Raw genomic sequence first — 23,849 nt, 5'->3', positions numbered from 1 at the left:
CGTGCTACAGTCCATGGGGTCACAAAAAGTCGGATACAACTGAGCGACAAAGCACAGCATGCATGTGTATTTGTGAGTATTTACATTTATTTATATTGTATTAGGCATGTTAAGTAATCTAGAGATTATTTAAAGTAAATGGGAGGATGTGCCTGGGTTATATGCAATACTAGTTCATTTCATATAAAGAACTTGAGAATCCATACATTTTGGTATCCATGGGGATCCTGGAATCAATCACCTGAAGATACTGCAGGACAGCTGTATATCCAGAGGCCTAACACTTCCCAGCATCTTTGCAAAACCATTACCTCTTGACTGAACTTCCACAATAAAAACAGGCAGTATTGTTAAAACATCTTTGTGGTCAACTTTCATGAAACACCTGTGTATACAGATGAATGTGGTCCCTAGTTTTGATACTTACAGTAAAAATGACATATAATTCAGCTTTTTGAATGATATTCCTGTTCCTACTCATTACCTATCTTTTTAAAAAAAAAATACAGAGTTAATACAGTTGAGAGATTGGGAACTGCCTTCAATTATATACTTACAGTTTCACACAAAAATCTGAAAAGCTCCAGGAAAACTATTTGTCTTCCCCAGCAAGTCTGTAATGGTAAATGAGGAATTGGAGGCAGATTACTAAAAATAAATCTAAATAATTCTCTTTTCTAAAACATGCTAAGCTTTGCCTGTCTAAGTCAGTTTTGGTAAAGAAACTCTAAGAGTAAAAATATGTAGATATATTTTGGAACTGTCCCAGGTCCAGAAAATGCCAAGATAATTAGCAAGTTTACAAACTGGACCGTGATACCTTGTCTAAAGCAATACCTCAAACTTAATCGAAGTCTTTCCCACCTTAATGATTACCTGTTTTGGAAAACAGGTTGCTCTAGCTCTTTCAAACAGAAATTAAAGTGAAAAAATCAGCTTTTTTAACTTATAGAAAGTTATCACTCCAATGGCACATTAAATTGTAAGTATGCAAAATAAAAGCAAAATTAGTATTAATTAGAAAAGTGATATAAGATTGCCAGGAGAAATATCAATAACCTCAGAGAGGCAGATGACACCACCCTTATGGCAGAAAGTGAAGAGGAACTAAAAAGCCTCTTGATGAAAGTGAAAGAGGAGAGTGAAAAAGTTGGCTTAAAGCTCAACATTCAGAAAACTAAGATCATGGAATCTGGTCCCATCACCTCATGGGAAATAGATGGGGAAACAGTGGAAACAGTGTCAGACTTTATTTTGGGGGGGCTCCAAAATTACTGCAGATGGTGACTGCAGCCATGAAATTAAAAGACGCTTACTCCTTGGAAGGAAAGTTATGACCAACCTAGACAGCATATTAAAAAGCAGAGACATTACTTTGCCAACAAAGGTCCGTCTGGTCAAGGCTATGGTTTTTCCAGTAGTCACATATGGATGTGAGAGTTGGACTGTGAAGAAAGCTGAGTGCCGAAAAATTGATGCTTTTGAACTATAGTGTTGGAGAAGACTCTTGAGAGTCCCTTGGACTGCAAGGAGATCCAACCAGTCCATCCTAAAGGAGATCAGTCCTCGGTGTTCCATTGGAAGGACTGATGCTGAAGCTGAAACTCCAATACTCTGGCCACCTCATGTGAAGAGTTGACTCATTGGAAAAGAGCCTGATGCTGGGAGGGATTGGGGGCAGGAGGAGAAGGGGATGACAGAGGATGAGGTGGTTGGATGGTATCACTGACTCGATGGGCATGAGTTTGAGTAAACTCCAGGAGTTGGTGATGGACAAGGAGGCCTGGCGTGCTGCAATTCATGGGATCGCAAAGAGTCGGACACGACTGAGTGACTGAACTGACTGATTGACTGAGAAAAGTGATCAACAGCCTAGATATATTTGCTGTGTCTCATTAAACATACAGTAGTTCTTTTAGGTTTTAAAACAGAAAATAAAAATACTACATCTTAGAATGTACAGGACTGTGTCATCTTACATTTTCACCATGATACATCAAGCTCATTTTATATTCATACCTTCATTAATAATGATCTGATAGCTTCTTTATTCTAGTCAATTATCTGTTTTCTATTCACAATGTATCCAACTTAATTTATTAAAATAAATGTATAAAATATAATAAAATGCAAGTTAAACTGAATTTTTATGACTATAACCTTTGAACTGAATTATAATAAGATCATTGCTCCCTCCCTAGGCTGTCTAGAAACTTAGTCAAATAATCAACAATTTATGTGATTTATGTTGTATATGTACTTAGTATTATAAAAATAGTAATAGCTAAATTTTGACTGATTATTATCTTTCAACCATAGTGCAAACCAATTAAATCACATTAACTTATTAATAGTCATAACAACCCAGTAGGGTAGCTATTCATAAGTTATCCTGAAAGGCTTTAAATTAGGGTTATCTACCAATAGGCAACTTGAGGAAATTGTGTGTGTGGCATGATGGTTTATTAACTCTGAGGGTTTCTAGTACACTTCCTTCTACAGAGACACCACTTGTCCAAGGGGCAGACACTATTTCTCAGTGAGTGACAGAATGGTGAAATGTCCACCTTTTAACAAGTGAGCTATTACTGACAGATGCTCTGAAAGAGAACAGGTTCAGAGGAGTGTGGTGTTCTCAGACTCCTCAGGGAGTGACGCTTCCACTTGGAATTCTAATTTCAGTGTCTGTTACTAAGGAAGAGGAGCAGAACCTGACAGTACAGGCCGCTGAAGAGAAAGAAGGAGAAGCAGGGCTGTGAATTCCTAATTAACAGGATGTTCAGGGACACCCGTGCAAGCTTTATACCACTGCTGTGGAAGGCTGCGTTTAGAATAGACACAGAAACCACTCACTGCTATCACTAACTTCAGGAGGTAAAAAGGCAGTTTCCAAAGTTCTAGTCAGTGGTGAGAAAGGAAATTACTTCCTCTGGAAACCCTGAATCTATCTCTCTGAAAGCATTTTCATACTGTTAAATGACTTGGTTAATGGTTAGGCTCAGAGGTTCCAAAATTCAGTTTCTGAAATAAATCAAAATGTGCACTCAAGAAATGAAAGAAATAAGCAGAAATACTAAAGACCCACTGATTTCAACTATGCTAAATTCCCAGGGGAACCCAAACCCTAAGTCCCCTCTAATTATTTGGGGAAAGGTGAAAGTAACATAGATTCACCTTTTCTCTAAGAAAAATTACTGAATTTAAGTTTTTAGTGGAAATATTCATTAAATTATGCATCTGTGGGTATACACTGAAACTTTACATAGTGCTAGGCACTGCATTAGGCACAAGAGCTACCAAGAAGAAAAGCTTTCCCTGAAGTGAAAGAAACCATAGTCCATCTGGAATGAGTACAGAAATCCCTCTGATAGGCCACAGACACCAGCAAGCTTTCAAATAGTGACTTAAGGAGGTGACCAGCACTTTCAGTTAACACTGCTATGACTCACTCAAGATGTACACAAGCTGGAATAAGCATAAAATATGAACATGTACTAGAAAGACAGTAAAACTGAATGGCTAAAAATATATACCAGGCTGTATTTCCACAAATAATACTATTCATAGATGCATAAATATTATTTGAGACATGTTTATAATCACAGTTGTCCTTGAAGTTTTGATGACCTGTCAGTTGTTAGAGGGATTAGCCTTGGTCAGTATAGCTCTTGGAGAAGGAAATGGCAACCCACTCCAGTGCTCTTGCCTGGAGAATCCCAGGGACGGGGGAGCCTGGTGGGCTGCCTTCTGTGGGGTCGCACAGAGTCAGACACGACTGACGCGACTTAGCAGCAGCAGCATAGCTCTAGTATATTAACATTCAGTAGGCATCTAGAGCCAATTGGAATCATGCTGAGGGCTAAAGAAACAAAAGAAAAGACACATCTCTGGCCCCCAAGAACTCAGAGTCTGATGGGAGAGAGGGGCAAGTAAACCATCCATTAGACTACATCATATTGCTATTGCCAGCATACACATTCAGACAAACTGCTGCAGGAGCCAAAGGAAGTGACTGCTCCACCACAAGGATGAGTAACTAGGACACTCTCCATAGCTCTAGATTTAAATACCCTGAAGATAATCACAACTGTCCAACAGAGGAATAGGTCATCTAGCTATAGAGGGATCCTTCAGACCTCAAGAAATGTTAAAAAGACCCATGATCAAGATGTAGAAAATTTCTAAGAGATGACACCAGGTAACATCAAATCTTAAAAGATATTGCTCTTAAAGTGCTACATTAAATATGCTACCAAATTTGGAAAACTCAGCAATGGCCACAGGACTGAAGAAGGTCAGTTTTCATTCCATTCCCAAAGAAGGGCAATGCCAAAGAATGTTCAAACTACCATCAAACCATGCTCATTTCACATTCTACCAAGGTAATGCTCAAAGTTCTCCAAGCTAGGCTACCACAGTACGTGAACCGAGAACTTTTAGATGTACAAGTTGCATTTAGAAAAGGCAGAGAAACCAGAGATCAAATTGCCAACATCTGCCGGATCACAGGAAAAGTAAGAGAATTCCAAAAACATCTGCTTCATCATCTACGCTAAAGTCTTTGACTGTGTGAATCACAATAAACTGGAAAATTCTTAAAGAGATGAGAATACCAGACCACTTTACCTGCCTCCTGAAAAACTTGCATGCTCATCAAGAAGCAAAAGTTAGAACTGGACATGGTACTGACTGGTTCAAAATTGGGAAAGGAGTACATCAAGGCTGTATTTTGTCACCCTGCTTATTTAATTTGTATGAAGGTCAGCTCATCATGTGAAAATCCAGGCTGGTTAAATCATAAGCTGCAATCAAGGTTGCCAGAAGAAATATCAACAACTCAGATATGCAGATGATACCACCCTAATGGCAGAAAGCAAAGAGGAACTAAAGAGTCTTTTGATGAAGATCAAAGAGGAGAATGAAAAGGTTAGCTTAAAACTCAATATTCAAAAGATGAAGATCATGACATCTGGTTCATCACTTCATGGTAAATAGACGGGGGAAAGTAGAAGCAGTGGCAGATTTTATTTTCTTGGGCTCCAAAATCACTATGGATGGCAACTGTAGCCATGAAATTAAAAGACACTTGCTCCTTGGAAGAAAAGTTATGACAAACCTAGACAGTATATTAGAAAGCAGAGACATTACTTTGCCAACAAAGGTCCATCTAGTCAAACCTATGGTTTGTCCAGTAGTCATGTATGGATGTGAGAGTTGAACCATAAAGAAAGTTGAGCACTGAAGAATTGATGCTTTTGAACTGTGTTGTTGGAGAAGACTCTTGAGAATCTCTTGGACTGCAAGGAGATCCAACCAGTGCATCCTAAAGGAGATCAGTCCTGAGTGTTCATTGGAAGGATTGATGTTGAAGATGAAACTCCAATACTTTGGCCACCTGATGCAGAGAGCTGACTCATTTGAAAAGATCCTGATGCTGGGAAAGATTGAAGGCAGGAGGAAAAGGGGATGAGAGGATGAGATGGTTGGATGGCATCACCGACTCAATGGACATAGGTTTGGGTAGACTCTGGCATTGGTGATGGACAGGGAGGCCTGGCATCTACAGTCTATGGGGTCGCAAAGAGTTGGACACGACTGAGCAACTGAACTGAACGGAACTCAACTGCGGCTCTACTCTTCCTCTTCAGTATGACAGTTCTGACTCTTATGACTCAGGTAGGAGCATAAACAAGATGAGTGTATTGTTAACTACTTCTCATTATAGGAATTAAGGCAGAGAAAATGGGAGACAGGGACCAGCAATTATTACCCCATGAATTCCAAGCCAGTGCAAGTCCAGGCATGGACGGACTTGAAGAAAGAATAAAAAGTACTCATAGTAGATCCATTTTGTTGCTACAAATTTAAGAGAACTGAGCAAAATTACTATAACCCAAGAGAGACTGATACGAAACAATAACTAAACATATAAACTATGTGGACATTTTCTGATGTGGAGAAATGGCAAGGGAGACAGAGCAAAGACTACCACATGTGAAGAATTACCGCCTTTTCAAAACTATAGGCAATGTTGCTTAGCAGTTTATTTTGCCTGCACTATTATCAGGACCTACTCAGACATTGAAACACTGATGCTATTTCATTCTTCCATTATCCATCCATCTTTCTTCCTAAACTTTATAACAGTAAAAATTCACATCACTAAATTATAAGAATTTTGAGGAAATATCTATGTTTTGTCCTTTTTTATCTCCCCAAACTCCAAGAATAGTATTTTGACAGTAAAATACATTTAATCAATGCATTTTGAAATTAAATCTATTAAAATTTAGATATCTTTCATGGGTGAAAATATTTTCCTGAAAAGATTCTGGAAAGAATTAAAGAGGAAATGGAAAAATTTATTTAATCAAACTCACCAAAATAGCATGCAGCGATGAAGTGAAAAATATTAATTTATCTGAAAAGAGCAAGGTGAAGAAAACATTTTACTACTTAGGCAAATGTCACTGTGAAATAGAAAATGAATCAGAGAATGCAAAATTCAATTCAAATAGATACAAAAGAAATGGAGCTTTAAAAATGCAAAGTCACACTGGAGACAAGATGACTTTTTGTAAAACTTTAAAGCTCTAACCCTTGGCATAAACTCAAAGAGGAGCCTGACTTTTGAGAGAGGATTTCTCTTGACATCTATGCCATTTTATTTTCACATCCTTTAGAGCCACCTGTTGGATCAGGTACCTGCCTGCTCTAAGGTGATTCACTACAATCAAGAGTTTGCGTGTGTTTTCTAGCTGCCTAACTTGAGCATCCTCTTTTCAAAATGGTTTTGCAAAGCAAGAGTGAGAGAGAAGGTTCCTGGATAAAAGTATACTGCTTTAGTACCCCCATGACTGTTATTAAAGTTAAGATGAAAGTATGAAAGTCTGGTTTTTCTGCACCCAAGTCCTCAAGAATGATTGCTTTCCCACTTTCATCTTACAAGTTCAAAGGTAGCTTGTACAACTAGCATCATAGAGTGTTAGTAATCTGTTCTCTGAATAGAAAAATTGCAGTAGCCAGATAAGTGAGCAACAAAGATGGCTTTTTGTTCCATCAATACATGACAGTTACAACTTGCATCTCCAAGAACTTATTTTGCAAAATGAACTTATCACTCTGCAGCAGGCATGGAGTACTAACTGAGGGACCTAACCTTTTCTTGAAAACAGTGGCCTTTCCTTTGCTTTGAAAATTAGGAAACTAAAAACAATTGCAAGTAAGATTACAAATGGTGTGTAGTTTCTTCATATCCTTATGGGCACAAATAGAGGCCTATTTATCCTTCTCTATCTTTTTTTCTCTCTCATCCTGCTTCTTAAAATCATTGTTAGCATTTGTTTAGAGTGTACCTCTGGTAAGCTATAAAACAGTGATACTGCTCATGATTATTTTAAAACACTTTTTGCAATCAAAACATAATTGGGATGCCAATGTCTACTTTTTAAAAAAGTTTTAAACTCTTTCAGTATTCTTTCTAAAAAAAAAACACTCCTAGGTTATAAACGGTCAAGATGAAGCAGGCCAACAAGCAACCCGTGGGGGCATCAGAATTTCCAAAATGTGGGTTTTGTTGATTTAGAGAAGGGATTGGCAATCTTTTTCTGTAAAGGGCTAGACAGTAGGTATTTTAGACTTTGTGGGCCACACGATTTCTGTTGCAACTCCTCAACTCCGCCACTGTAGGATCAAAGCAGGATCAAAGTAGCCACAGATAATACATTAACAGAAGATAGCACTTGTGTTCCAGTAAAGCTTTATTCACAAAAGTAGACGGCAGGACCCACGTAGCTTATGATCCTCGTTTGCCAACCTCTGGTTTAGAGACAGAAAAACATTTGATAGAAATTGGACATTGGTGTCACTTTATTTAGCAAGAGTGAGAATGATCCTTGGCCCAGGTGAAAATAACAAGGGGTGAAAAGTGGCACATAGAGTTGTTGAGCTGCAACTAATATCTAAGTGTTAGCCTTGGCATATTCCTTAGATTTTAGTCAGTATTGTCCATCTAAGCAACAACTAAATGATTTATTTAAGATCAAAGTAAGTTTTCTTTATGAAGAACCATCACCACAACAAATAGTCCATGGCTGGGTATTTGTAAATAATGTCATCTACCTTAAAATTTGGATAGGGAGGGGAAATCTAGGAGGAAACTAACAACTGCATTAGTTAATAATTCTGAGAAGAATTTAATTTTCAGTTATAAGAAGATAGCCAATATTTTAGCATGAACTATTTAGTATAGTCTCACTAGGCTAACATTAAACACACGCACACACACACACACACACACACACAAACACACCTCTTTTTCACACAATCCTATCTATGATAATGCTGCTGCTGATAATAATGATGATGACAGTGATGCTAGTTATCAGTCACACTACTGGACTACTGTATGCTGGGAATTATGATAGACTGTTATACAAAATTGTTTCTAATCCTCAATGACCCTATAAAATGGGTATTATTACCCCATCTTCCACAGATGAGAAAAAGTATATACTTATTAAGTGGTCACAGTTGAGATTCTTCTGCCACCCAAATATAGAATCTTTTCACACATGACAGAGCAAAATTTTCTAACTCTCCAACTTAGACAATAAAAGTTAATTCAGTTATATAATGTTAGATTTACATTTCCAGATTTTTGACCTAATTTATCTACTTGAGGGACAGCCCAGAGGACCAACATGTGATGTGCACTCACTCTTCAAGACCAAAGCTCTATAGCAGAACATCAATTTGGGGCATGATGGGGAGTGAGCCATGTAATAATAACCAGCCAACATTCTTCACCTACTGACTGAGGCAAAGGAGGAAGGCAACTGTCCCTCTAGCTAAGCCTGAGAAAGGAATATCAGGTTACTGAAAATTCCTAATGAGACTTGCAAGCAGGATGGCAGAATTGGAAACCACCACTCCCATTCATATCTGCCCTCAGCAACAACAATTTAGCAGCCACTCACAATCAAAAGTACCTTTGTGGGATTTGTAAGATCCGGGTAGAAAACTGTAAAACCCTGGTGGAACTAAAGGAACTGAGGAAGGCCACTTTGAGAAGGAAAGTCAGTATCCAGGTAACAGACTCACTGGCCATGATGCAGTCTGCAGACTCACAAAGAGCCTCAAACCCACCCTGTCACTCAGCTACAGCCCTATTTGGTCTTGGTTCTGCCACCAACACCATCTGCCAAGAAATATAAAGAGTCACACCTGCCTACATTCCAAGTAGAAAGCTCACCTCATCCCCAATTACGAACTCAGAGGCAGCCTATGTCCTGACTCTAGCCCCTCTCAGCTGCTGGTCCTGCCTGCCCAGGACAGACTGAGATACACACATGTCCATAACCCTGAGGCAGGTCCACCAACATTGGTCCAACTTTAGGTCTTATGCAAGCCCCATAACCTGGCTCCAGCCCCTTGAATCTGCGTCAGAAAGCAGTTCTGCCCATCCAGGGACCTAGACGTAGATGCATCTATCTATCTGTGCCCTGCTGACCTCTGTGTGACAACAGATCCTAACGCAACCCTGTGATTCAGCTCGAGCTCTGTAGATCCACAGTGCATAAGCAGTCCTACCTATCCAGGGACTCAGTGGGATAAACGGTCCTCTGAACCCCCAAAGGGAGACCCACTGACTTTAAACCAACTGCAGATCCTGAGGGAGCCCTGTGGCCAGGATCCAGACCCACTCAGTCATGAGCAGCCAGGAACAGTCCTGTTTATCCACAAATTTGACAAGAGGCACACCTGTCTGTGCCCCTGAGCACAGGCCTGTAGATCTGTTCTAGCCATGGACCCTGAAGCAGTCCTTGACTCAGTTCTAAGCCCTCTTGATTGCAGTTGGGTCCAATCATGACTACCCAAGTGACCACCCAGTGTCATCTCAGGAGCCTTCCCTGGGACCCAGTGGGAGCCATACTCACATACACACCTGGTAACAGGCCTGCCATCTGCAGATCCTGAAGTAGACATTTAAGCCTTCTTGAGCCCCACAGACTAAGGTACTGGAGGCAGTCCCATCTACCCATAGATCAGATAGAAACCACATTCACCTGAGCCCCTAGTACCAGAACTACCAACTGAAGACCTCACTGTAGACCAAGCAGCAGACATCGGACCTGGCTCCAGGCTCACTCAACTGCAGCCATGAAGGTGATGCCATCAGTCTGAGACACAGCAAGACAGGTCTTTACATACCAAAAGCAGCCTGTAAAGACTGAAAGAGGTGTTTGATCCTTCAGATGCAGGGGCAGAATTGCAAGACTGTGCAGATCATGAAGAATCAGCAAACATGACATCATCAAAGGAAACTAATGAAGATTCAATAGCCAATGCTGAAGAAATAAAGATCTGTGAACAGCCCATAAAAGAATTCAAATGAGCATCTTAAATAAGCTCAGTGAGGTGAAAAAGAAGGCATATAAACAGCTAAACAATACTAATGAAAAATGGATGAACAAAATGAAATGAGAAGCATAATAAAGAAACAGAAAACATTAAAAAGAGGCAAACAAATTCTGGAGCTGAAGAATACAAATTCTGGAGCTGAAGAATACAACAGTAATAAAAAAAATTCAGTAGAAATCTTCAACAGACTCGATCATGCAGAAGAAAGAATAAGCAAACTCAGAGGCAGGTCATTTGAAATTAGCCAGGTAGGGGAATGAAAAGAGAAAAGTACCAAGAGTACACAATGGGGAAGGATAATCTCTTCAATAAACTGAATATACAAGTACAAAAGAATGAAATTGTATCCCTATCTTATATCATATTTAAATTCACTTGAAATGGATTAAAGATGTAAACAAAAGACCTGAAACTATTATAAAGAGGAGACATTAAAACAGATACTACATTAATACAAAGGATCATAGCAGACTACTATCAAAATTATACCAACAAATTGGATAACCTAGAAAAAATGAATAAACCTAGAAACATAGAACTAACCAAGGCCTGATCATAAAGAAATAGGAAGTCTGAATAGGCCAATTAAGAGTAAGGAGATGGAAGCAGAAATCAAAATTCTCCCAACAAAGAAAATCCAGGACCAGATGACCTCATGAATGAATTTTACCAAATATTTAAAGAATTAAAATTGATCCTTCTCAAATTATTTCAAAAAATTAAAATGAGGGGACTTTCCCAAATTCATTTTATGAGACCAGCTTTGCCCTTGCACTGAAGCCAGAGGTGGACACCACAAGAAAAGAAAATCACAGGCCTGATGAACATAAAATCCTGGTGAACATAAATGCAAATTTCCTCAACAAAATACAGTAAACCAAATTCGACAGCACATTAAAAGGATCAAACACTATGATCAAGCAATATTTACTCCTGGGATGCAAGGATGCCTCAATATATGCAAATCAATAAAACTCTTAGAAGGAAACATAGAGAAAAGCTCCTTGATGTGGGTTTTGGTAGAAATTTTTTGGATACTACATCAAAAGCACAGGGAACAAAAGCAAAAATTAACAAGTGAGACTATATCAAACTAAAAATCTCTGTACAGCAAAGGAAACTATCAACCAAATGAAAAGACAACCTATGGAATCAGAGAAAATATTTGTAAATGTTTTCCAATAAGTGGTTATATATATTCTTACATATTATATATATATATATCTTATATATATATATATATATATATCTTATATATATATATATCTTATATATATTCTATATATATATAAGAAACTCATACTACATGGAACTGAAATTCTGATATATTGCTAATTAGAATATAAAATGGTACAACCACTTAGGGAAACATTTAAGCAGTTTCTTATAAAATTATTTAGGAATTTATAATATTATAGGAATTTCTCTTGTTACTAAATATACCCAACCTCAGAAATACTGTGGCCCTCTCATTTAGTATTACATAAAACTGCCTCAATACTCATCCTCAATTCTTCTGTGCTACTTTCAGTTGTCAGCAAGTATAATGATTATATTTCATACTTATTTGAAGAAACTAAACTGTAACACATATGGAAGTAACTGGTATAATTCACCTTAAAAAGAATATTAAAAATCTGATGTACATCCACCCCATCACACACCCCTGAGCTCTCTACTATAGGAATCCCGACCTCATAAAAATCCATAAAGACAATGTAATGTGTAAAGATACCCAGTATTAGACATCACGATATGACTGGGAATTGTCACCGAAATTTGTCAAACAATTTAAAAATTGTTAACATTATACTATCTAAAATAATCAAGTATTGGTATTTTCCAAATACCAATAGGAAGTTTAACATATAAACTTCATTTTAAAACCTGATTTCCAGATGCTTAGTGCACAGAAAATATACCTAAAATAATTTTTAAAATTCCCTTTAGGTTTCATTAAATTATGAATTTATAACATTAAAGAAGCCCTCATAGAAAAATCTGAAGATTTAATGAAGATGGTAAGAGAAGGAAATTAAGCAAGGTGATACTGCGGGGGGAAAGCTTGAGTCCACCTAAATTTGAGATCTTCATTAAGGTAAACTGAAGAATAGAAGTGAATCAAAATGTAAAAGCAAAATTTTTGAAAGGGATATTTCTATCTTGATTTTGAACTTGGTCTAAATGACTTGGAATGTCCATCTCTCCTATCTCATGGCTCTCTTATTTCATTTTAGGGAGTGTCCATCGAAAAAAATAATAAGTCATCTTTCCAAGTATACCATGAGCTTGAACTTCAATTTCCCACTAATCTCTTTCCTGCTGATGATAATGGTCACATCACAAAATCCTGTTTCATCCACAACAGGAGGGCTTAAGTGGCATCATGTTGTCTTCAGAAACTGCAGTGCATTTGTGAGATTAACTAACATAAAAAAATCAAGTTAAAAACCAAGGTTATGTAAAGAACAGGTAGGTACTCTGGAAGAAAAAAACTAATTCATTAATAACTAGAACAAAATACTGCAGGTAAAACAGAAATTGTTGTTAAGCACCTCAGGTTAAATAACAAAAAAGCCACATTTGTGTCTACCTCTAAGTGATCCGCTTTTGTATTTAAATCTTACTTATTTTACACTATGGATATTTTAGGAACATAATTACAGAGCCATTTGGTAAACACATAGACTATAGACATTGTACAGAAACGATATCAAACTGTGGCTTCTGTGGCTCAGTAGCTTCTGCCACTGAGAAACTAGAAATAACCACAGGCAGCTCTGCTTAGCTGCAGCAAAGATTCTAAGCCCTGACATCCCAGAAATGACTTGGGAGAACTGAAATCAGTCTTTCCAATTTACAAGATGCAGGAGCTACCAGGAAATCTTGTTACATTTTAGGCTGGAGACTAGGGAAGCACAGAGCCCATAGGAATTAGAGAATAACTGAGGTGACTTATCAGATCCTAGCACAGAAATACTAGTGGGACCCAAAGCATGAAAGCCAAATCCTGCTAAGACCAAAAGAAGCGCAGAATTTTGAGTAAGGTTTCAGACACTCGTTTGTACAATCTATGCTGCTGGCACTTTTGCAGAATGAACCAGAAGATGAGAGTCCAGTTAAGGGAGGGAGGAAGACAGGATGGGAGTGTGTAAGAAGAAATACAGGGACAGACTCCAGGTCAGAGTAAGGGCTGTGGATTGAAAGTTTATAACTGTTTTTGTTGAGCATCTATTATCTCATTAAATCTTCATAATAAATGTTATGGGGAAAACCCACTATTTATTATTCCTGTTATCAAGAAACCAAGCTCCCATCATGCTTGGATCTGGAAGCCCTTGTTGCTGTTTTTGTTTGTTCAAAGGCTGGCAGGGAAACCTGGGCTAGAACCTATAATACTTACACAGAGAAACAAAGCTGGTGAGTTATTTTACAACATAAATGAAGAAATTTCATTTCCTACCCCAAATCTATTACATAAATTAAATAAAAATATAATGTTTCAGGTACTTACCCCAGAGTAAGAGTCTCATAGGAACAGTCTTTTGTTGATTATTGTAAAATGTAGCTTCTTTTCTCATTACCCAAGGCTGAATCAAGTTTTCTGTTTCTTAAGTTCTGTTTCCTCACCACTTTACATATAGGAAGATTATAGCTTAGAGAGGGTACTCTACTCAAATTCACATAAATCTAAATTGCCAGGTCAGAACTTGAAGCAAGGTCTATCTGATTCCCAGCCCCCTGCTCTGACCGTCCATATTATTCTGTATCTTAGCAAGTAGAACAGCTAAGGCAATGGGAAGTTCAATGTAAACAAGAAGGGCCAAGGGGCCAGCAATCTGTATATATTTATACATAGGAGCTGACGTTTTGGATTCAAGGCTTTGTGTGATTGCCAGTGTGGATTGGGGCAGGGGGGGCATGGTTGGATTGGGAGTTTGGGACTAGAAGATGCAAATTATTATATATAGAATAGGTAAACAACAGGGCCCTACTATACAGCATAGGAAACTATAGTCAATAGCCTGTAATAAATTATAATGGAAAAGAGCAGGAAAAAGATAGATACATAAAACTGAATCACATTATCACAACATTGTAAACCAACTATGCTTCAATTAAAAAAGAAAAAATGCTGCACTAAACAAAAGAGGTTAAACAGGATCTGCTTCTGACCCTATTTTTGTACCCAAAATGTGCCTTATATATTTAAGCAACTGTGCAAAAACACCAAAGACATTGTCCCTATGTTCAACCTGAAAAAGCCAATTCCTTAACAAAATAGCCAGGGCACACCAAGCACCTTATCAGAAATAAACCAAGGATGACTCTGTTGGTGCCCACTAGAGGTAGCACTGTGTGATGGTTGTGAAGACAAGTTTCAAAGTCAAACTACCTGAAGGAGAATTCCTGATCCTCTTTATACTTGTGTGTCATTGACCAAATTGCCTAAGTTCTTCACCCTCAGTTTCCTCATTTATAAGTACAGTATCTATTTCACAGGTTTATGGTGAGGATAAAGTAAGTTCATATACATAAAGTTCATATATATACAATATAAAATTATATAAAGTATGTTCACAACTTAGCAAACACAGTTCAGTTCAGTCGCTCATTCATGTCCAATGCTTTGTGACCCCATAGACTGCAGCACACCAGGCCTCCCTGTCCAACACCAACTCTTGGAGTTTACTCAAACTCATGTCCATCAAGTTGGTGATGCCAACCAACCATCTCATTCTCTGTCGTCCCTTTCACCTCCGGCCTTCACAGCATCAGGGTCTTTTCAAATGAGTCAGTTATTTGCATCAAGTGGCCAAAGTATCAGAGTTTCAGCTTCAGCACCAGTCCTTCCAACAAATATTCACGACTGATTTCCTTTAGGATGGACTGGTAGGATCTCCTTGTAGTCTAAGGGACTCTCAAGAGTCTTCTCCAACACCACAGTTTAAAAGCATCAGTTCTTCAGTGCTCAGCTTTCTTTATAGATCAACTCTCATATCCATACATGACTACTGGAAAAACCATACCTTTGGCTAGATGGACCATGTTTGGTAAAGTAATGTCTCTGCTTTTTAATATGCTAAGTTGGTCATAGCTTTTTTCCAAGGAGCCAGTGTCTTTTAATTTCATGGCTGCAGTCACCATCTGCAGTGATTTTGGAGCCACAAAAAATAAAGTCTATGACTGTTTACACTCTTTCCCCATCTATTTGCCAGGAAGTGATGGGACTAGATGCCATGATCTTAGTTTTCTGAATGTTGAGTTTTAAGCCAACTTTTCACTCTCCTCTTTCACTTTCATCAAGAGGCTCTTTAGTTCTTCTTTGCTTTCTGCCAATAGTGTGGTGGCATCTGCTTACCTGAGGTTATTGATATTTCTCCTAGAAATCTTGATTCCAGCTTGTGTTTCATCCAGTCCAGGATTTCTCATGATGAAACACTCAGTAAGGAACTCTATCTTCAATGGGTAAAATGGAGATGAGAAGCAAAAGGCATTCTCCCTCTACCATCTGCTCTTATCATCTTAGGTTGGCAAGTTTGAAACCCTTAAAGCACAATGAATGGCAGAAAGCAGTTAACAAAGACAGGTTGTTTTCAAAAATACACAAGCTACTTTTCCATGTGGGTTAAGTACACAAAGACTGCTGGCCATGCTGGACTCCTTTATTAAAAGTCTAGCAGACCTGACAGATGATCTCCATATTTCAATGGAAGAATCCAGCCAGTTGCCAGAGGAATGTATTATTGGCAAGGATTAGGGTCAGATTGTGGCTTGGTACACACATTGGTGCTTATATTGGTCATATTGAATGCTTGGGTTAGGGGCAGCAAGATTTGTCCAAGTAGACTGACTGCCATCGGCTGCTGAGAGTCAGGAAGTCTGGTTTAGGACTTTCTTAATTCAGTGAACATTTGTTACTTGCCAACCAAGCATTTATCTGTTCTTTAGGGTACCATACTTTAGACAAGATTTCTCTAAGACTCTCTAGAGAATCATCCCTTACTAACTCTGTCTGGCTCCAACAATAATCCAATCTCAAAAAAATAAATAAATAAATAAAAGGAGCATAACCCCTGCTCTACTAGTCCTTTAGTTCATGGTTAGGCATGTAACCAAACTGCTCCATCAAAATGAATGCCAGTATTTGATAGGAGTTCCCAGAGAAAGTTTTTATTTCTACTATGTTTACCTAGGATGATGTAGGCTTAGATCTTCTGGGTGACATTCTCTTTCATGTAGAGATGAAGAATGAAGGCAACAGAACAGAAGATAAGAAGGAAAGAGGAGGATGAAGTCCTGATGACGTTGATCCCCTGACCAAACCATAATTAAAATGAAACTATTTTCTGGATTTTCAAGCTATGCTAGCTAATAAATTCCTCTTATTTTTTAAGCCAGTTAGGATTGATTTTCTGTCACGTGCAACAGAATCTTAACTGATATATTTAGGGGACTGAGAAAGACTAAATCTGCTGCTTGAAAACATAATTTCTATAGCAGGCAAAAACTGAAATAGTCAAATCTGACAGATTCATAGCAAGCTTAATGGCTCTGTTCACTGTCTTTGACTGGCTTTGTGTATCCTTACTCATGTTCTTGATTAGCCTACATCTGATTTTAGTAGTGTCTTTTTTCCCAAATATTCAAAAATAATCTTTCCAACAGAAGGAATAAAATATCTTTAGTTTTACACATGTGGATGCCACATCTCCATTTACTCTTAAGTATGTCTATAAGGCTCACAGGTCAAAACTGTTGTTTTATGACAAGTCTTAAGCAAAAACAAAACCAAAAAACCCCTAAGTATCTAAGCTGGAATACTAATCAGATTGAAAAATAAACACAACAATTTTATGGCCAAGAATTAAATAGTGAAAGATCTTTCTGACTTTTCTTTAGGCTCCACTATATTTTGATAAACAAACAAATGTGGGATCTAGTTTTAGGTATGCCACTTAGGCCAACCTGTCAAAGGGATTCTGCAACACAGATTGCAGTAGTCTGAATACAATGAGGTTGTAGAAACCACAGAGAAGGTTTAAAGGGGGAAGATGAACATAAAGAAGCATTAAATATGATAAAAGAGTAACCACAAGGTACAAGTAAAATGTTCTATGGCACCCTAGGGTGGAGGGAGAGCACCAAGGAAGCCCAAACTTGGAAGGCATTCAGACTTGGAGAAGGTGTGGTTTGGCCAGTGGATAATAAAGTATTTTACTGGTTCCATCAGGCCTGGGCTGGTCTGGAGTGGCTGGGTAAGAAACAGGCAACTTCCATAATACAGGTGGGGGAGTATGTGAATAGCAACCAGTGACATGAGTCTGGGTTGCTGGTGGGAGGAAAAGGCCTTCAGAGAATACAGGAACATAGTAGCTCTGGCTTCCTTGGCCAGATGACTATGGGAAGCTGGTGGCCAGGCCAAGGCTGTAAGAACCGTGTTTGGGGCCTATGGCTGGGTCAAGAGGCACCCAGTGTTCTGATACCCATACCACCAAGCCCCACTGCCACACAAGAAACTGCAAGATAGCTTCTTCCTCCTGCAACGTCTGTCCAGTGTTCTTTCCTGGGTGGGAGCTTAACATTATACTCACTTTAAAGGAGATATAGGGAAGGAATTTCCTTATCACAAAGAATATACTGAAAGGTGCATGAAGAGCTGAGAGGCAATAAATTAATAACTGATAGTCAAAAGCTAAGTCAACCCTTCTCTATCCTGTGAATCCTTCTTTTTCTATTTTTCTTGCCCTCTTCATTTTTTACATTCTTTCAAAAAGCAATATTTATTGAGTATCTACTATTAATTAAGAAAAGATGAAAAAATACAATCTGTATCCTCAAGGGACAATAGAGGATACAAAACAAGGAAACAAACATTTGAAATGTAATGTGATGAGATTGTAACAGAGGTCTGTTCGCCAAATTAAGCTCAGCCCAAGGATCTCAAGGAAGGCTTCTAGCAGGCAGATTAACTGTACTATGCTGTAGCATAGCAGTATTGTGAGGCTTATAGCAAGTAATTTATTGCTAAGAATGATCAAAGTATTAAGTTTGGAATGATTTGGGGTTTTTTTAATTTCAGTGCAGTGATGTTCCCTATAATAACGTCACTTTCATTTTCTTGAACAAGGATAGGCTTTCTCAAGGAGATGAAAACCTCAGAAACTGTACATAACCCAATTCTATGTGATTTATGCTGCTGTGCACAATCTTGATGTATCCATAGGAATATGTTATACTCACAAGACCATTTCCCTGACAGGCTACAGTCCATGGGGTTACAAAGAGTCAGACATGACTGAGCATCTAACACATATAACATACAAATAGTATATGAAGCTTTCAGTTGACCTAAGACTTCTATGATCCTAAAATTTATAATTCACTGCAATTAAAAAATATCAAAATATAATCTCTCCCAGTGAAAAGAGGTAGTCCTAAATTTAACAAAATCTAAAAAAGTAGTCAGTTGTCCTTCTCAGTCTGGAGTTTAGACAAGAGATATGAGTGGGAGAATATTAGTTTGAAAGGCAGTATATTGTCTTTTGTTGAAGTCACAGGATTGCTTAGAGAGGAGCTCTATGGAGAGACTAAAATGACTGTCTCAGGTTGGGTTTCCTAGGAATAGTCCAAGATAGGAATTCTTGTTCAAAGTATATACTGAAGAGTATTCTCGGGAAAGGGGGAGTAGAAGAAGCAGCCTGCGCAGGGGGAAAAGCTAAGGAGGATATAGTCTCAGATGGAGCCAAGCTTCATCTTAATCCCATAGTAAAATCTGAACCACCAAAGTATCACAGAGTTGGCCCCATTTTGAGGCAAGAGTCAGTTTTTTAGAGTCCTTCTCCCAATGGAGTTGTTAGGTACAGGCTACTCTGGGAAGGGAGCAAATCATGACTTCCAGGACAGGCAGCTCTATGCAGACAAGTCTTCAGAGAAGAGGGTCAACTGTGAGCCATTAGTAGCCAACACAAACAACAGCTGAGAAACTGGGAGATATGCTGGGTGATCCCATTAAAAGGGATCTGAATAGAGCAGCAACTGTGTCCAACATAAAGATCAAGAAATGAACCCTAAGAAATCAAACTAGAGGAAGAAGCCCTTGAGGGAAACCAAGGAGAATTCTAAGATGAAAATAATCAAAAGAGAATGGTTATGTGAACAACAAGGTCCTACTGTATAGCACAGGGAACTATATTCAATATCCTGGGTGGGGGTGGGGAGGGAGGAAACAGAACGGCGACAGTAGCAGTCACAGTAGTGGATTGAGCATTACCACAGAAACTGCAAGACTGAAAATACAGCAGAGTGGAGCAGTTGAAAACAATTCTCCATAGTCAGCTCATTGTCAGATCCTCAGATCTGTACTCTAAATAGAACACCCTTTTAAGATTACACATATTTTGGGTTGCTTTCATTCATTTTTCTAAAGTGCTTTGCATAAAATAAAGCTAAATTAAAGTCTACACCAGGAACAAGCACAACCACTACCATCTTGTTCTTGCAAGATGCCAGTCTCAGAGACTATGACTCAATAATTAAGCAATTCAACTGGAATGCAACACATCACATGGGGAAGATCTTGCAGTGACTTGGCTTCAGGGTCTACTGGCTTCCCCATTTGCTGTCACTGAAAGATTTTGGGGATTAATTTAAAAAAAAAAAAGATCTTCTTACATTTAAAAATGATATGCTAACTTACACTATAATAAAATGGAAACTTGATAATACAAAATTAAGTAAGAAAGCACTAGATTTATGATTATTCCATCTTGAAAAAATGTATACCATAGACAATTTTGTTTAGATTATGTTGCTTTGTTATATGAAGTCAATTAAAATTTGTACCAGCTGAATATTTAAAATTTTTGATTTCTAATTGTGTTAAACATTGCCTCCTTAAAACAGCTGAAGCAGTAATAATTAACTCCTGACTAATTAAGCAAGTCTTAGGAGTTATGCATATGATTTTTTACCAGGTAAGACCAAAGGAATTTAATCAGTATACAATGTCATGCTTTTGCCTCCCACCACTTTACTGTATTCATTGGGCTACTTTATTCTCTGCCCTTGGCTGAAAACAGCCAACTCAATGATTTCCCTGGCACTTGTTGACTGCAGGGTCCTGAACTGGCTTCATCCTCTCTTGATACAACAAATGTTTACATTTGACTTTCTCTAATGGAGCCAATTTGTGGATTCTTCAGAAATGTCCAGCATTAGAGTGGACACTTAGAGGTGGTTTCTAGTCCCAGGTGAATCTAACCTCTTCCAGGGTTTCTGCCCCTCTCAACCTCTACTAACTTAGCAGTCACTTCTAACTTCTCTTGACTGCCCTCTGGGCTGCCCTAGAGGTAGTATTAGGAGCACCCCATCTAGCTCCTTTTAGCTTGTGGCCCACTCCAGTCCAGAAAAACATTGCCTCAGCCTTTATGTCCACAACCTCTGAACCTAACAAACCCAGTGAACCTAACGGCCTCTTTGTTTCATTTGCTGACAGATATCCAATCAAGCTTTCCTGATAATCTCCTTGAATCCCTACTCTCATAAAATAAAATAAAGAGGGGCATGCCCCATGGAAAGAGAAACATTCTGAAGGTTTGTAAACTTCCTTTTAAACTTCCTACAGTGTCCTCTGTTTTATGACTTACTTGGATATCTTGCAGATATATCTATGTCGCCATTAAAACCTCCAATTTAACATCATTTTTTACATTCAAAAGTCAGTGGGAAATAAGCCCTATGTCTTATGTAAAAGCTTCAAGTACCTGCAGTAGTGAGAACACCTCAATTCTAGTCAACAAAGCAGGGAAGAAAATGGACAAAGTTCAGGCATAAACCCTGGCTCCTGGGAACAGTCCCATAATGGTCTTCAGGAGATCCCTGAAGTCCTGGCAGCCCCATCCCTGCAGGAGAACTTATGCCACATGAAAGAAATCTGCTTCAGAGGCTCGAGTGGGAAATTAGGGCCATAAGTAGCTGGTCTTCTAACTAGAATGTTACCTTTTCTCTAATTCTTTGTCTAGTATTCCCTGTTAAAGGCCTCACTTCTTTTTCAAAAATTGTTTATACTGAATACTGACTTTGGTTGACCATGGAGGGCTGGTGAGGAAAGAGTGGCTCAGCAGTCACTTAAACAACTTTTTAGCCTCATTAAACTGAGTATTTAAGGAGAATCACTTTTTCAGTTGAAGTATTCAGGTAATTATTTTAATTCTCTGTTTCCCTCTACCAGTATGGAACTATCCCAAACCAACTACCAAGAAAGAAATCTGCGATAGAAATACATCCAATCTTAATAAGATGTGGATAATTAGCTTACAGGATGGAGCCAACATGCTTCCCAAATTAACTAATTTTTGCATTCAGCCACAACTCATAAAGCTTCTTTATAATTAGCATTTTCTTGTTTTTAAAACACTAACAATATACTCAAAGCTGTACAGTTTATAAACCAAGAGGCTGAGCCAATGTTTTATGTTCTTTCTTTGGTAGAAAAGACTACCTTGGGGACCCCTAAGGATATGAAATCTTTCTTCCAAAGTAATAAGCTTATAATGTTACACGAGATAGGTAAAATACCACAACTATACATATCACATTTCACCAAAGTCCATGTATGCTTGAAAAGGCCTTCACTTTCATCTACTATAGTTATGAAAACCAATAGAATCACTTTGCATAAATATTCAGTCCTTAATACTTTTTCTTTAGCTAATTATCATTTTAAAAGAATCAGAGGAAAATCTAATCCTTCAATCTAATGTAAGAGAAGACTATAGGGCTTATCAAAAATGACCCTTTAATTTATTAGCAAACTGATGGAGAAATTGGTTGGCCATGCCTTCATCACATGGCCAGACCCTGCATTTGAAAATGTGATTAATCTCAGCCACTGTAAAGGTTTAGATGAAAAAACAATCTAGCTTCAGGCAGATTTAAACATTCCCTTTCCTCAAAAAGAAATAATTAATGTTCTGTTATATTCACAATTCAATAAGCAATCAAACTGCTTGGAAATCACCTTTGAAGCATTTACAGAAGGATAATTTCATTGAGGTAGCAGTAACCAATTCTAGTTTTCAAGAATACTGTCAAAAGTAAAATAAATGTGTAAAACTTTTATAAAAGATTTTTTCCCAAATAACCTTTTGCATAATCACAAAAGTAATGAAAGTAGAGCTCAAGTTTCAGGGAGAAAAATTTTGAAGGGAAAGAGGCAGAGCTTTGAAAGACATGCATGATAGGGGAAAAAAAAGACAGGAAAAAAATTATTAAATTTGTATTAACATTCTTATGAATGCTATCACTGAAAGAAGCTAAGCATTCAGCATTGTCATGATTTTTTTTTTCACAGCAGTAAGGAGAATGTAGAAAACAGTAACACATTCACCTTAACCTGTCATTTGCCTTCTGAAAGCAGCCCTCAGAATACCATCCAGCTTCATTTTTCTTGCTTCAACATTTACATCGGTATTCCAAAAAGGATGTATACCTAAAATCAGAAAAATGTATTACTTTTAAGCTTGTATTTCTTTACAGTAATGTATCTCAAGTATTAAAGTATATAAAACTCATCATGTAAACTTTTTAAAAATTATAGGATCTAGCACATAGATCATCACCACAAACATTACCAAAGATTCTTAATCAATAGGTCTACATTTTAAGAAGCATGTAATTTTTTCAAAGTTGGAAAAACACTGATCAAATAATTTGAGGTTCTCACTCACATTCTATAAGGAAAGCTGAGTGCTGAAGAATTGATGCTTTTGAACTGTGGTGTTGGAGAAGACTCTTGAGAGTCCCTTGGACTGCAAGGAGATCCAACCAGTCCATCCTAAAGGAAATCAGTCCTGAATATTCATTGAAAGGACTGATGCTGAAGTTGAAACTCCAATACTTTGGCCACCTGATGCAAAGAACTGACTCACTGTAAAAGACCCTGATGTTGGGAATGACTGAAGGCAGGAGGAGGAGGGGATGACAGAGGATGAGATGGTTGGATGGCATCACTGGCTCTATGGACATGAGTTTGAGTAAACTCTGGGTGTGGGTGATGACAGGGAGGCCTGGCATGCTGCAGTCCAGGGGGTCACAAAGAGTTAGACACGACTGAGTGACTGAACTGAACTGAGCTGAACTGAACTCACATTCTCAAGAAGAAGCTATTGTTATGAAGAATATAATCAACTTTAACTGTGACATCTTGAAGGAATTGATATAAGAATCAAACATATAGGGAGAAGGAAATGGCAAACCACTCCAGTATTCTTGCCTGGAGAATTCCATGAACAGAGGGACCTGGCAGGCTACAGTCCATGGGGTCACAAAGAGTGAGACACAACTGAGCAAATTTCACTTTCACTTTCAAACACATAGAGTTGAAGAACAAGAAGGAGAAAGATAGATAAATACACAGACAGACA

The 23,849-nt window shown here is 38.1% G+C and overlaps 1 long non-coding RNA gene across 3 annotated transcripts in view; it reads right to left on the bottom strand.

Annotated features, from left to right (window-relative positions):
• LOC110129827 (uncharacterized) overlaps positions 1-23,849 on the bottom strand; it is a 241,907-nt gene that overhangs the window by 134,839 nt on the left and 83,219 nt on the right. For all 3 annotated transcript variants that reach the window (XR_011491799.1, XR_011491800.1, XR_011491798.1), the window contains 2 exons: positions 22,814-22,915; positions 558-614 (listed from right to left, as the gene is read on the bottom strand). This is a non-coding gene — a long non-coding RNA (uncharacterized lncRNA). The remainder of the gene's footprint in view (positions 1-557; positions 615-22,813; positions 22,916-23,849) is intronic.

The sequence above is a fragment of the Odocoileus virginianus genome, chromosome 16 (assembly GCF_023699985.2).
Source record: "Odocoileus virginianus isolate 20LAN1187 ecotype Illinois chromosome 16, Ovbor_1.2, whole genome shotgun sequence".
NCBI classification, from domain to species: Eukaryota; Metazoa; Chordata; class Mammalia; order Artiodactyla; family Cervidae; genus Odocoileus; species Odocoileus virginianus.
This window is presented reverse-complemented; position numbering and strand designations above follow the sequence as displayed.